This window comes from Neophocaena asiaeorientalis, unplaced genomic scaffold, assembly GCF_003031525.2.
Source record: "Neophocaena asiaeorientalis asiaeorientalis breed wild unplaced genomic scaffold, Neophocaena_asiaeorientalis_V1.1 scaffold5, whole genome shotgun sequence".
Classification (NCBI taxonomy): Eukaryota; Metazoa; Chordata; class Mammalia; order Artiodactyla; family Phocoenidae; genus Neophocaena; species Neophocaena asiaeorientalis.
This window is the reverse complement of record NW_020174698.1, coordinates 10914589-10927708: the sequence shown is the minus strand read 5'-3', so window position 1 is coordinate 10927708 and position 13120 is coordinate 10914589. Positions and strand designations below refer to the sequence as shown.

Sequence of the window (13120 nt, the reverse complement as noted above, 5' to 3'; positions counted from 1 at the left end):
GCTGTTCAGGTGCCAACTTTTCCGTGAAGCCTTACCTCACCCCCCAGGCCAAGTATTTCAGAATACTTCTGCATGTCTTGCATGCACTGAGGTTGTTCCATATGTGTCTGTTTATCCGGCTAGACTGTATGGACAGGGTTTTATAGCCCCTGTGTCTGGTAGTTTCATGTTGGTATCCTTTCCCATAATAGTGTTGAATAACATTGGCTGAAGCGAACTGAAGAGGATTTCACACGGTGCAGTTGCTCTGTGTATTGTGGCTAATCCATGCTTGTGTCTAGACTGAAAGTGTGTAACGTGCCCAACAGCAAACGCAAAGGGGAATTTAGACAGAATGGAATGTTACACAAACAGTGACTTGGCCAAGATGGCTGAGATTATCCAAACGCCTGTGAGAGACTATGATGTCTCTTTCATGCGTTATCGGCAGACAGATGCTTGAAAAAGGAGGAAAGCCTGCTGCCCATCGTGTCAGTTTCTATGACATCACTGTCAAACAGCCCAACAGATATTGGTGCCATCCATGTGCAAAGCCCTGTGGTGGGATTCAGACATTCCCAAGGTATGGGCCCTGCTCCAAGGAAGTCCCCTTGTGTGTATACAAGATGTGTACACAAATACAAGGTAGCATATAATAAGATGTAAGCGGAGTAACAATATCATGTAGCACTTACTCTTAAGGGCTGGATACAGATGCAGTGGGTTTAGAAGTTCAAGGGAGGTGGTCATTATAGGTTGGGGTACTCTGCAGTTTGATTCCTTTAAGGTGGGCCCTTTCCCCAAAGCAAATTTTTTTTTGCCACCATAAGTTAGTTTTAGGAAGTCAGTGTTTTGATCTCCAGTGGAGAAAGAGAAGGAATGGGGTTGGGGAGTGGAGGGTGGCAAGGTGAGTGAAGAATCATTGCCATGCACAACTGGGAAAAGCTCCTCTGAAGTAATGTAGTATCTGAAGGTTGTCGGCAGTATTTAGGATTGTATGTATGTTCCTGACCTTCTTCTGAAGTATTTGGCAGAACTTTCAATAAAGAAAAAATACACTTTATTTGAAATAATAAAAAACAAAAAGATGAATCATGCAGGCCAGGCATGCTTCCACTTCAGGGCTTTGTGTGTGTTGTTCCTTGAGCCTGGACTATCCCCCTGGAGTCCCCCCCACCCCCCATTCCCTTGCTTACTCCTTCCCCTTCTCCTTCTCAGGTCTGTATGCAGATGTCACCTGTGTGACCTTCACTGACCACCTGTTTGGTGGTCACCCAAAGTTGAGCCTCACCCCCCACTCTAGATCTCCTTTCCAGCTATTTATTTTCTCCATAGTGATAAAAATACTCTGCCTTGTACTTATGCAGTTGATTTCCATGAAGACAGGAGTTTTCACATGATTTGTTCCCTACTGTGGCATTAGCACCTAGAATGTTGTCTGACACATAACAGATGCTCAACTAATTAGTTATTGAGTTTATGAAGAGCTGAGCAACAAAGAGAGGATGAAACTGCCCCCAGAAACTACGGCTAGAAGGAGGTGATCTGCTTGAGCACTGAATTCTACTCTGAGATTCTCGATGTTTAAGACAAAAGACAAAGACTTAAAGTAGACAAAAATAATAGGTTTGCTAAGTTTGTTATTAAACTTAGAATTAAAGAGTTTTTAAACAAACTTTCAGCTTATACAAAAATGGCATTTCTTTCACTTGGATAAAACTAGGCCTGTGGTTATAATTCTGATCTGTGTTAATGATTAGGTCCCTTCTACTTAGAGTCTGTGTTTCCACATCACTTAACCTCTCTGTGTCTTAATTTCCTCATCAATGAAATGGGATTGCAGACCATGGTCTGTAATGACACACCAATTCTAAAGCAAAACAAAATCAAACTGCAGAGTTGTTTTGTTGCATTACTGAACCAGGTCAAAGGGCATGGAGAGTGCCCTGTTTCTCATTTTATGAGGCATTTTGGTTTTGACAGAAGTAAATCTGTCAAGCTTGAACGTGCAAGACTCTTTTAAGACCTTTTAAAGTAAAATGATATATTTGAAATAAAAAGTTATTAGTGACTTTTTTCATCATCTTTTGGATCTGTGCCAAATAGTGTATTATTTAACATCATTTAAGAAAACAAAGCAGAGTCCCTGTTAAGCATTTTATGCAGACATTAAAAATGCATACTAAATGTGAGTTGGAATATTGCCTGGTTAAATTAATATTCTTCTAAAAGGAGATGCTGAGTTCTTTCAAAGAAGGTACAAAGTTGGAAGACAGGAATGCAGGTTTTTAGATCATAAATCTTATTTCCATTAGTGCCGTGGACTGAATATGTGGCAAAGGCTGATAGATAGGTGTCTTCACTATTTCAGTGCAGACATAGCAGGGTGGTGACTTAAATACCTCCATACTGTGTTCTAAAAATAATAGTTTTAGTTTTTCAAAACATAATTCTTCTTCAGTTATCACTGTGACTGGGCCTGTTGGAGAATCCTTCTTAGTGGAATGGCTTTACTGGCTGATAGGTACCATCCAGTTTCCAGTTGCCATGGTGAAGGACTGAACTGATACATTATAATCTTTGGCACTTACATAGGGGAGTTACTTAAAGGCTGTAGAGTACCATGATGGAGATAGTGGGAGTTTAATTGGTTTGTGTTGCCTGGGTACATAAATCTTTGGTACATAAATTTTAGAAGTACGTTTCCTAGTAAGCTGTGTGTGCACGTATGATCATGGCTTAGAGCACACAGTCCCAGGGATGTCTGCAGTCTCCTGCAGGTCGCAGGGCCATTCTGAGTACTGACCTCAGCTGGTTTGGCCTTTACCACGTTTTCTAGGAGGAAAGATTGTTGCTTTCCTTGTTTCATAGAATGATATTGTGCTCATTTCAAAAAATCCTCCACAGGTATCTTTCTTTTATGATTTTGCTTTGAGACAGTAAAATCTGTTATGATGTGAAATATTAATATTTAGTACTTTACGTAAAGAAGAGAATTGGGCATCCTAAGGGCTTTCTAAAGGTAAGAGCTGTTGCAGCTTTCATCACTCTGCTTCAAAGTGCTCGCGATTGGCAGATGCATGACTTGGAATGTATACACCTGTCAAATGAGTATTAATAGAGACAAGCAACACATTTCTTCTGCAGTTTGTGAACAAAACAGCTGCTAGATGGTAATGTCCTGGAATGACTGTCTACCATAGTCACCCTCGAATCAGTGACCTAGGGATGAAAGCTTCTGTATCCTATTATTAAACTCTGAGTCATCCAGACTTTTATGGGTAAAAGTGTAACCTACTTTTTCCCTTTAAACCTTAAAACAACCTGGGTAGTTTTAGAATCTGTCCTGTTCAATATGGAGTTTGCATGCAGCCGTCTTCACACAGGTGATTTACAGATCCTATCATGCCAGGTGTGATTTTGGTAGTCTTAAAAATGTGAAGAATAAAAGAGACTGAACTCTGTTAAATCACTCTGAGAATTTGAAAAGTGAGAATTCAGGCATATGTAAGCTTATTTTTGTGTGTACAGAATGAGTGTGTCTGTGTGTGTGTGTGTATGTGTGTGTGTGTGTGTATGTGTGTGTGTGTGTGTATGTGTGTGTGTGTGTGTATGTGTGTGTGTGTGTGTATGTGTGTGTGTGTGTGTGTATGTGTATTGGGGGGCTGTGGTAACATTTGCTTTCATACCTTCCTGACTCATGCACTTACTTATTTTCCTCTTCTGACTCTTTAATGATATCTCTTTTAATAATTTCTTAATTTCTCTTTAATAATTTCTTTTTTCTCTTACTTTTCAAAATTTGATTTTAAGTAGCACTTGATTTCTGCAGAGGAATCAATCCCCTATCAAGGGCTTATCTCTGGGCCAGCAGGACCTGGTCCAGGCACTGCCTGGGTGTCTTCCTTCCCGTCGCTTCCAGCATCTGGAGATGACGACGCCACGTGGAGAAACCCTGCATTGTGCTCCATTGCCTACAAGATCTCAAATAACATGACTAGTACTACTTACCTCATGCGTCAATTGAAACCTTTACAGTGGTGATTTTTTCTTTTTTCTCCTAGAGTAGATAGAGCTCAGCTTTTACACTTGAAGGCTCTTCCTTACTGCTCATATGAGAGACGGCAAAAGGAGAACGTTAGGACTTCAGCTCCCAGCTTTTCATTAAGAGTTTGTGATGGGGATGTAGACAGATACTTGAGTCATAATTTCTTATAATTAACTTTTTCATTTGTTAATATACCATTTACACATTTAACAAACATTTATTGAGTATCTGTGTGGCAAGGACCATGAGATAATCTATAAATGTATTAAATGCCCCCAAGGAGCCATCTTAGAGACTAGTTGGCAGTGTTTTTTCCAAGCTTTGTCTTCCAAGCATAAATAAGCTTTCCTTTAAGTTCTCAGACGGCTGTGGGTCTCCCCTCTTCTGCTTCCTTTCTGGGAGGATTTTCTTAAGCCGATTCTGGAATACCAGTTAACCTTTTAGTAAGCATATTCCTCCTATTATGTTTATTTCAAAGTAATAAATCCACTCATTACTTTTTTCTTAATAAACATATTTCTCAGAGTTCTTTGTAATTGTGATAAATAGAATATTAGTTAATATTGCTTCTTTCAAAATATTTATTACCTTTGCTTAAAAGAAAACATAATTTTGCTGTTTGTTTTGGATCATTCATGACAATGTGGCAAATCTTTAAAGTTATGATACTTTCAAAGAATTGATTTTTTTTGTTTAAATTCAGTGTCAGAAGGGTTTTATGTGATAAACGAAATGAACCTTCCCAAATCAAGTTCTGTCTTAAAACAAAAATTCAGTGTCTGCAGGACAATAAATTCCTAGAATAATATTCTCTTTCAATGTTATCAGAACTATTTGCCCTATCAATTTTGGGTAATTACACTTGAGTTTCCACAAATAATAACAATCATTAATTGAACATCTATATTCCAAGCATTTTTACACGTTTCATTATTTAATTTTAATTCCCTTACATATTAAATACTTATTACATATGAAACGCTGTTGGAGGTGTTGGGGATACAGAGAACAGTAACAGATAAAGCCCCTTACTTCATGGAGTTTATATACTAGGCTGGGGAGAGGTTGATAATAAAATAAGTAAATTATTTAGTATATTAGGAGATAATAAGGGCTATAGAGAAAGAAAAACAAGGGACGGGTGATAAGAAATATTGGGGAGGAGGTTTTTCTTTATATATTTATAGTGTTTTTAGGAGTTGTCAGGGAGGGTTTATTTTACAAGGTGACTTTTGAGCAGAGATCTTTCTGACGGCCGTGAGAGAGCAAACCATGAGGATATCTAAGGGAACAGCAAGTATAAAGTTCCAGAGACAGGAGCATACTTGGGGGGGTTCCAGGAATGGCAAAAAGATCCATGCGGCTGAAGCATAGGGAATGAGGTGGTGAGCGATAAGAAGAAACCAGCAGGAAGAGTGGGAAAAGCTGATCGGAAAGGGCTTTAAGGCCATAGAGAATTTGCGTTTCCTCTGAATGAGATCGGAAGCTGTAAGATGATTTTAAGCTAATCAGATACGACTTTACCTTTATAAGAAAGTACTCTGGCTCTCTGTGGAGAATATACTATGGGAGTCAAGAATGGAAGTAAAAAGACCAGTTAGAAGACGATGGCAGTAAGCCAGAGGGGAGGTGTGACAGTTCAGACTAGGGTGATAGAGGTGAATATGGTTTGCACTGGTGGAATTTTGAATATATTGTGACAATAGAGCTGACAGAATGTGCTGATGATGGGGTGTGGGATGAGAGAAAAAAGAGTCCAGGATGACTCAGGTTTTGAGCCCAAGCAATTAGAAGAATGGGTTTGTCATTTAATAAGGTGAAGAATACTGTAGGAGGACTAGTTTGAAGGAGAATCAGGAGTTCATGCTAAGTTTGAAAAGTATTTAGACATTCATAAAAGGATGTTGAATAGGCAGTTGGTGTGTGGCATTCAGCAGAGCGATCTTAACAGAAGATGTAAATTTGAATATTTTTGACATATAGGTGATATTTAAAGCCATGAGACCAGATGAGGTCACCTGGGGCATGATAGTTGATAGGGAAGGATTGAGGACTGAGTCTGGGCCTACCAGTGTTTGCTGATATATAAAGTCTGGGATGTATGAAAGAACCAGCAAAAAGTCTGAAAGGGAGAGGGCCAGATAGACAAGAAGAAAACCAAGGCAGAGTAGTTACCCAAAGGCCAAACAAAGGTGATGTTTTAAAAAGGAAAGAGTAATCATTTTTGTCTAATGCTTCCGATAGTTTCAGCAGGATAAAGATTAAAATTGACCACTGGATTTCCCAACAAGGAGATTATTTGTAAGTGTGAACAGTGTTGTTTTCATTGGCACTGGTGGGGTTGGCTTTCTGATTAGAATGGGTTCAAGAAAACAGGAACAGCTCAATTTCTGTACTGTAGGTAGCAGAATGTTATGTGAGGAAACTCAAGGTTAGAGAGATTAAATAACTCGCCCTAAATCACACAGCTAGGAAATGGCAAAGGTGGGATTTCAATTCAGGTCCATTTGGCTCTAAAACCCAAGGTCTTTTTACAGTCTTTGCATTTATTATCTTATTTATAGGTTAAATATATATTTATTTCATTTTTCTTTTAAGTTTATATCCATATTGTACAGAATCACAAGTCTTCCAGTCCAAGAAGAAACTTAATATATGTTTTGAGGAGGTGGAAGTCTCTTGCCCAAATTTAGATCCAGAGGAAGATTTCTACCAAAGTCAGCCTCATCGTCGTGTACGAAAATCAAGAGGAGTGTAGAGGAGCTATGATTTGACTTACTATTAAGTTTTAATGGCAGCACACTCTCCCGTTTTCTTCCTGATTCTCTTGGCCATTCCTTTTGTTTCCGTTTGAGCTTTTTCTTATGTTACCATCTCTTAACGTTGGTGTCTACATGGTCCTATATTAAACCCTCTCTCTCCTCTCCTCACACTGTGTACTAGTAGTGGGGTCATGTCGTCCACTCCCATGGTTTTAGGTAACACCTATATGCTCTTGACTTCCAAATCTTTGTCTCTAGCCCGGATGACTCTTCTCACCTGCAGTACCAGGTAGCTGTTTGTCTCCTCGACATTGCCACGTGCATGTACTACCCACAGCCACCTTAAACCTCTCAGGATGAAATCTCCCTTTCCTCCTCTTCCTTCCCACACCCCTAAAGCTTTGCCCTTCCTTTGGGCTTCCGTGTTTCCATCAGTTATACCCAGGCCAGAAACTTGGGCATCGTCCCTGAATTCTTCCTCTCCCTCACCCCCCAGATCTAATTAATCACCAAGTTCTTTCAGTTCTGCCTCCTGAAATTATTTTTATATTTTCTCTACTCTACTTTTCTTCATTTCTGCTGGCATTTGCTGAGGCCTCCACCATTTCTCTCCTGGATTCCAGCCACAGCTTCCTGCTTGGTCCTAGTGCTCCAATCTTGACCATTTCCAGTCTGTCCTTCACACTACAGTCAGCATTGTCTTATAAAATGCACGACTGGTCTTAGCATTCCCCTTCTTTGCCTTTTAGTCTGCCTGTTGCTTGTAGAATAGAATCTAAACATGATTTACATGTGCCTGAGTGATCTAACTCCTGTTTACCACTCTTAACTTTACTTTTTTTCCCCACACTCCCCCAACTCTGTTTGCCTCTTTCACACTGATTCATTCTTCTCGTCTTATCTTAGACATTTCTTCCTTTGAGAATTCTTCTTGACCCCCTATATCTGGATTAAGCATCTTTTCTATATTCTGTGACAACTCTTTGACTCACTATAAGATTCTGCTCATTTCACTATATTTAAATCACCTGTTTCCTGCTCTATGCTCCCATTAGACTGTAAAGCTTGATGCATGCAGAAACCTTATTCATTTTTTTTGATTGATTTCTTAGCTCTTGGCATACTGTACACATGAAATGAGTATTTGTGTAGTGGACTTACGTAGTTAGTCTATAAATAATTAATAAATCAGATGCTAGTTGTCAGTATACAGAGTATGAGAATAGATAGCCAAGATGGTATTTAAAATGAAAATCTCAACATTTCATTATCTTGCTTAAACACCTACAAGACCTTCCCATTGCTGTACAAAAAGATTCCAGTTCATAACACTGATGATAAGGTTTGACCTCTGCTCTCTTCAGTCTCTTCTCTGTCCCTCCAGCTCTATATCAGGCGTGTATCAGGCGTGTAGCCTTCTCTCCGTTAATTTTCCTCTTCTTTCAGATGTCAGCCATCCTTGAGTCTCCAGACTGAATCATTCCTGCCGTTTATGCTTTTAGAGTCCTTTTTACTCTGCAGCCATTGTATCTTTATCCCCTTTTGTAATTATATGTTTATGTGATTATTTGATGTTTGATTAATTATCTCCCCTTCCCCACTATTATTTGAGCTGCTTTTATAACTAGCATTTAGCATGAAGCCCAGAATGGAATAGGTGCTCAATAAGTATTTGTTAAAAGACTGAGTGAATGATGAATAGTAAATTATAGTAAGTTTAGGTTGGTAGGAAAAATAAGGTAGGATTTTGAACCTGAATTTTTGATATCTTATTTCACAGTAGATTTAAATTTTTAATGCAACAGAATGTTATGGCCTGAGTCTTTATCCTGGCATCCCACCTATCACTGAAATGCTTCTTTAATTATAAAACCTATTCTGGTTACTATGTCTTCTGCTTAACAAATTACTCTGGAACCTGGGAACTTAAGACAACCATTTTTTTTTTTTTTTTTTTTTTTTTTTTTTTTAACCATTTTTTTTTTTTTTTTTTTTTTTTTTGATCATGGCATGTGGGTCAGGAATTTGGGAAGGGCTCAGCTGGTCAGTTCACACTTGGGGCTTCTCATGCAGTTGTAGTCAGATGTCAGCTTGCTCACTTGGCTGTCAGCTGATGCTGGCTGGCCTTTGTCAGGATACTCAGCTGCAGCTGTGTACAGAAGTGCCTACATGTGGCCTTGACAGCAAGATAGTCTCAGGGAAGTAGGCTTCTTACATGGAGGCTGGCTTCCTCTGGGGCAAGAGTCTCAAGTAAGCCAAGTGGAAGCTGCATGATCTTTTCTCCCTTAACTTTGGAAGTCACTCAGCATCACCTGGGCAAAGCAGTCATAGGCTGCCTAGATTCAAGGGGAAGAGACTTAGACCTCAGCTTTTTTTGTGAACATGTAAAAGAATTTGGGGCCATATTTTTAATCCACCACACTACTTCAGACAAAAATCAGGAATGTTGTGAATTTAGGTAGTAAAGGTTTTGAGCCTGAATTTTAATTTGTTTTTTTTTAAAAATTTCATGTCTTTTCAATCATTTAATTATATATTTCCTATTCATATCATTATATTGATTTTATACTTTGGTGTTGTGGGGTTTTTTTTATGCTTTATCGTTGAATAATTTAACAATAAAGCTTCATTTAGTTTTAAGTAAAGCTTACATAAAAGTTGTTTCCTTTTAAAATTAAATATTTTAGATAATTCCATTGTAACTGAAATATCTTGAGATCAGGGTCAGCTTCTTATTATTAACACCACTTAAAATTATTCTACATAATGTAATTTCCATTATATCAAAACTTTAGCTTCATTAGAGGTTAAAATATTATTTGAAAAGATTGAATACCTTGCTGAATAAAGAGAGTTGATGTAACAGATAGTTTTTGTAGTCCAGGGATATTCTATACAGAAATTATATTATATTTAATGATACCTAAGAATTAACCACCCTAGTTAACCTTTGTTAAATTGACCCACTGTTGGTTTTTTATTGTTTATGATATTCCAATTTGGCTGATTTTATCATTTGATTAGCGTCCTCTCAAATAGGTAAACCTTGTGTTTCCAGAACCAAATGTGTTGTGCTCAGAAATCTCTTCCTGGTTGAGGATATGTGCACCCTGAAACAAAGGAGGTGTATTGCTTTTATGATGGGCCTTTTTCTTTTCCCCCAGCTGAGGTAACTAAATTCTGTGCTTATGCATTCATGTGAATGACTGATCCCGTTTTAAATCTTCCTAAGCTGTTTGCCTCAATGATATTCTCTACTGTAAGATTCAGAGGCTAATTATAGGCTACCTAGCAAATTACTTCCCTTTTTGTGGTGTTGATTCTTGCCTTATTTCCTCACTTGATTATTGGATATATTCAGTGTTCCTGAATCTCCGAGATGTAAGAGGCAAGTTAGATCACCGCAGCTTTTTCCTCTGGTTGCTTAACAATTTAAAACAGCAGGTAAAATAAAACAATTGGTCATAGTGTTTCACTAGTGTTTTGTTTCCTTTGATAATGCCATTTTTCCTAATGTTTACAGTTTAGTTTATTATTAGTTTAAGTCTAAGTAGAGCTGTTGGGTCAAATCAGAAATGACTCTGATATGGCTAGATCTTAGTGTACCATGTTTGTATGAGCATATGACCTTGGTAGGGAAAGTGAGTTTCTTTCATTAGTTCCATAGAGAGTAGGGGGGGTTTTATTCTTCTGCTAGAGATGCCCTTGGTGGGAAATGATAGGTGCAATCCCAAGAGTTCTAATTTAATCCTGCTTTTAACTAGTCTTACTATTAACTTTAGTGTTTTTTTTCTTATATTACCATTTTTCCTCCTCAAGATTGTTTGTTTGTGAAAGAAACATTTTGAAAATAATAGGCTCCTAAAAATAAAAGAAATATTCTGTGTGTTCAGTGTGCTGGTGCTTTATGTTAAAATTCTGTGTGTGTGTGTGTGTGTGTGTGTGTGTGTGAATGTCTCACGTTTATTTGTGTGTTACAAGAAGATTATTTGCTGATCTTGATTTGTAAAAATCTAAGTATAGTCATTCAGGTAAATTCATGTATTTCAGGTTTAGTTCGAATCAACCTAAAATAGAGCTTACCTTGAGCTTACCTTTCTTCTGTTGTTAGTTTTTAATATGTCACTTTGTGAGTCACTGAGGGCTTCACCCTTAGGATAAAGGGAGAGTTTAGAGGAATTCTTGAAAAGAAAATATTTGAAACAATAGTAATTCTTTTCCCAAGAGTTTGCTTTTTTTTTTTTTTAGCTTTTAGGATTTCTGAAAAATACTGTTTGTCCAGATATACTTTTCTCTTTAAAAATCACTACAAACTTACAAAATTTGGAAATAGAATTTTCAATCTCGCTTGAAAATTACCCAAATGAATTGCTTCAGAGAGTTTTGACCCACTTGTTTAAAAAATAGCACTTTATGATTAGCTGCAAGAATAGTTGATTGACATTAGGGAAGATGTACATCTACTAGCTGAATTTCATCAGCAATCTTTGAATATTTGGTAGATGAGATGTAAAAATAAGTATAATGATTTAGTAAGCCCAGGCAACAGGTTTTTTTTGTTTTGTTTTGCCTCTCTGTGTCTGTGTGTGGTGCTTTTTCAAGCAATATATCAAAATAAATTGAACATAGACCTTAGAGACCCAGTGTCACTAAATGCTGAACAAAGATTTTTAAAAATAAGAAAGCTGGTTCTAACACATTGCTTTCACAATTATTATTCATTCTATTGGTGATGATAAGATGTTTTGTATATTAATACAATAAGATTCAGATGTTAAAAAAATCACTGCAACTTTTGGATTCTTTTGGCTTGTTATAGTCTAGATGGATTGGACAAAACCTTGTTGGTTTGCTCAGGGTGCTAATGAGGTCAAGGTAAAGCAGGAGGTCTCATCACAGGCTGGTTAAGGACGCTGATCTGGGACCATAACCCTACCCTTAACCCTGCACAGTCAGATATAAAGGGTCTGCTTCTGATCATAGGACTGTAGCTGAGACAAGATGGAAGAATTACTATTAATCATCTCATCACCACTTCTGGAAAAACATAGGATAAAAAAAGTTCTACTAGATAATTAGTGAGTTGCAGAGACCTTTATGTAGAGAAATCTTTTCAAGTGGACAAGACTTTCTTTCACTGTAGTCACGCTGTAGAAGATCTGTTCTCTAGTACTCAGTAGGTTTAAGGGAATCAAAGGGGAGGGGGAACTAGAGCATTCTTATTCTCTTAAAAACGTTTACAGAGCACAAAATATTTGTTTAGAGCTATGTTGATCACTATGAGAAGAGACAGTGTAGTCTATGATCCATCCTCAGCGAGTTTAGAAATTCAATAGGTGAAAAGTAAGCTGTACAGCAAATATTAGGGAAAGTTTATAATTACATTGTGTGATGCTGGTTGTTGACTTAAGTGGTTCTAGGAAGAGAAAGCTGTGTTTATCGGAGTAGAAAAAGTTGGAACTTGGCTAGTATCTAAAAAGTGGTTGTTGATGTACAGGGGGAGTAGGAGAAGGGAGTTAAGGGTGGGGCGTGTCTCCAAGTGAGGTGGGGTGAGCAAGCACACATACACACTCAAAATTACATTTGTGGGGCTTCCCTGGTGGTGCAGTGGTTGAGAGTCTGCCTGCCGATGCAGGGGACACGGGTTCGTGCCCTGGTCCAGGAAGATCCCACATGCTGCAGAGCGGCTAAGCCCGTGAGCCATGGCCACTGAGCCTGCACGTCTGGAGCCTGTGCTCTGCAACGGGAGAGGCGACAACAGTGAGAGGCCCGCGTACGGCAAAAAGAAAAAAAAAAAAATTACATTTGTGGAAATAGAGAGGGAGGGCGTGCAAGTCACCATGGCTAGAGAGAGGGGCTGGGAAGGACAGTATGCAAATACAGGTAAAGAGGTGAGAGCTGAATGGTGAGCAGGAGTCTGTGGAACAGAGGCCTCAGTACAGAGCAGAGCACCACAGGCAGCTGGACAGAGCATCACTCTGCATAGCTAGACCCACGGGTGTGCTGTGTCTCAAGAACAGGGAACAGAGGGAGCCTGGTTGGAGATGGCTTATCGAGGGAGATGTGGATCAGATCACATACAGCTGTGATGCCCCTCTGTGGAATTGGTACTTTATTCCAACTGTAATAATAAGCCATTGGAAAATTTAGTAGAGCTGTCAAATGATAATTAATGCTCCGAAAAGAGCCTGGCTTCAGTGTGGAGAATAAACTGTGTTTGAGGGGTGAGGTGGCAGGAAGAGGAGCAGGGAAAAGGGTTAGGAGGCGTCTGCAGCAGTTCAGGGCAGAGATGACAGTGGTCTGCGCTAGTGTGGAAATGGTTCTGTCTCCT

At 38.6% G+C, this 13120-nt stretch overlaps 1 protein-coding gene across 1 annotated transcript in view; it reads left to right on the top strand.

The window, feature by feature from the left end:
* Positions 1–13120, top strand: part of RNF217 (ring finger protein 217) — a 193937-nt gene that overhangs the window by 74769 nt on the left and 106048 nt on the right.